General features: G+C 40.6%; 1 non-coding gene across 1 annotated transcript; it reads right to left on the bottom strand.

Moving 5' to 3' along the window:
- Positions 1-1,946: 1,946 nt before the first annotated feature.
- LOC118483608 lies at positions 1,947-2,052 on the bottom strand. The gene has a single exon (XR_004870895.1). It is a non-coding gene; the product is annotated as a small nucleolar RNA R71 (small nucleolar RNA).
- Between the last annotated feature and the right edge of the window lie 647 nt (positions 2,053-2,699).

The raw sequence follows: 2,699 nt of genomic DNA, 5'->3' as shown, positions 1-2,699 counted from the left end.
GATAAACAAAACATAAGTTAATTCATCATTCTAGAAATATAAAATAAGCACAATAGTTTCACAAACCTTCCACCTAGGATGACCATAAAGTTTTTAGCCACACATGGCTTCAACAAACATAATGCAAAAAGTAGAAGAAAATATTGTTCACAAGGATCACCAACAAAAACTTAATGAAGGCTAGATGATTAGATAGTTCCAAGATAATGTTCTTCACTCCCAAGTGCTTCTATTATACTTCCCAACTCGTTCTAGCAGGTTGTAACCGAAGAAGACATGATTAGACACCTTAATTTCCCATAAAAAGGCCTTTAAATGCGGACGTTACAAGTTGAGTTCAGTCGGCGCCGTAACCTACGGCTCCCAGCCGTAGGTTACGGCTGGCAATGGGTCAACAAATCAACATGGGGCCGTAACCTACGGCCACCTGCCGTAGGTTACGGCGAGCAGTGAACTTTACGGCCATTGGCCCCTGTTTTACGGTTGTCATTTTGGCATTTGATGGGGGTTGTAACCTACGGCAGGGAGCCGTAGGTTACGGTGCTGTATGTTATGTTTTTTTCTCGTTTTCTTCATTACAAGTGGAATTTGCACTTCTTGTTTCCACGATCATTTAGCCTCCATCCAAACTTCATATTATCCCACTTTTATGCACTTTAACACCTGCAAATACCAACGCACCGTAGTTACCAAATTCCCACAATTAACCGAATAAAGCATGAGATGTGCACATATTTAGATCGTTTAAGGGTTGTCCTACGGACCACCCGTCAATCACCACTAGCATTTGATCCGGAAATTGAGCAAACTTTGCGAAGAAACCAAGTTCTATTACGTGAAATCAAAGTCATTGGTTCACCTACCACACCAACAACACCAGTTACACCAAGTAATACAATGGATCTACCACCACCACCCACTACAGGTCAAACAACACCATCCACACCTCCACCAAGTTCTACTACCATTCCTACACCAGCACATGAGTTTAAACCAACCAACACCACTTTACCCACAAGTACCGAAACCGACCATTCCTTTAGCTATAACCCTTCATCAACCGTTCCACCCTTTTCATCTTTCTTCCCAACATCCGGCCAATCATCATCTTCTCAACAATACCACCACGACATCCATTTCAACCAAATTCATCCATAATCCATACTACCCCTTCATTCCAACAACCATTGCAACCGGATTTGCAATATCAACAACCTCAATTTTTGCAAACTATGGGAGCTAGAAAAGATGGGTTTGATGTGGTTATGAGGAAGAGTTTGCGGGTTATGAAGAAGAAGGGTATGTTTATGGGGGTAATGGAGATCAAGGGGACTACACTTACGTGCAAGGCCAAGGGATGCAAGGTTTTAGTAGACCTCCTCAACAACAAGTTATACAACAACAGATTGTTCCACAACAATTGCCACCACAAGGGCCACATATTCAAAGACAAGTACCTCAACAACAACAAGTGGGGCAAATGTATCAACCACCGCCTCAACAATTCGTGCCTCAAAGACCGGTTCAAAGACCAATGGGTCCACCACATCCAAGAGTTCAATTGGATGTGCCACGAAGACGTAACCGAGATGCTGTGAGGGGTATTGAAGCACATTTTAGGCCGGTAATTACTAACAGTCCTTCACCAGTAGTCATTCCTCAAACCAATCAAGGGAGGACTTTCGAAGTTAGAACCAATTCTCTCTAACGTTTACCGAAGTATAAGGGATTAGCAACGGAGGAACCTTATTTTCATTTCGAGGCATATGATTCGATATGCAATACAGGTGGGCAAGGGTTTTCGTCGGATGAGGTCAAGTTAGTACTATTTCAGTTTTCGTTGGAAGATGGAGCGAAGAGATGGTTTTACACTTTACCATCAGCTTCAATTTATACATGGGCGGAGATGCAACAAAGATTTCTAGAGGAATTTTTCATGGCTCAAAAGACCAACGATGCACGAAGAAGCTTCCAACAACAACAAGGTGAAATGTTCGATGAAGCTTTTGAACGGTTCAATTTAATGATCAAGAATTGCCCTCATCATGGGATCGAGTTGTGGGAATTATTGAATGCATTTCATGAAGGGTTGAATTCCGAGGATGCTCATGACTTAGTGTCTATCACGAATGGTACATTCGGTACCAAATACGAGCAAGAAGATTGGGCATTTTTGGAACAAATGGCGATCACATTAAAGAGAAAGGCTCAATCATCAAGGAGAGTGACGTGTGGGCGTATATACATGTTTTTACAAAGAATATAACACACGATTCGGTTTTAAATTTATAAAATGATTTATACTTCAACAATAAAACACACACGAAAGGGCATGTGTTCCCCGTCATATATGTAGTAAAGTATCGGTAAGAACCAAGTGTCGATCCAAGGATGTGGGCCGAGAAATAATACTAGACCTTTGTCATTAAACTACCGGTAGGAAGATAAGTGAGTGATTTTTCTAAAAACTAAAATAAGCATAAACAAATACGTAGAAAAACATAATAGACTCCAAATAAGAAAATAAGTATATAGCCTTGCTTTTTACACACCAAAGTATATGAGCTAAGTCGGTTTTGTCACTTGAAACATTTGGTTAATTTTCCATTTTCAAGACAATTAGTATCCCTTTCGGGAATCCTAACATGATAATCATTCGGAAAGCTAAAACGATAAACACACTTTAACCACCTAAGATT

This window comes from Helianthus annuus, chromosome 10 (genome assembly GCF_002127325.2).
Source record: "Helianthus annuus cultivar XRQ/B chromosome 10, HanXRQr2.0-SUNRISE, whole genome shotgun sequence".
Taxonomy (NCBI): domain Eukaryota; kingdom Viridiplantae; phylum Streptophyta; class Magnoliopsida; order Asterales; family Asteraceae; genus Helianthus; species Helianthus annuus.
Note: the sequence above shows the minus strand (reverse complement) of the source record. Positions and strands in the feature narration are given on the sequence as shown.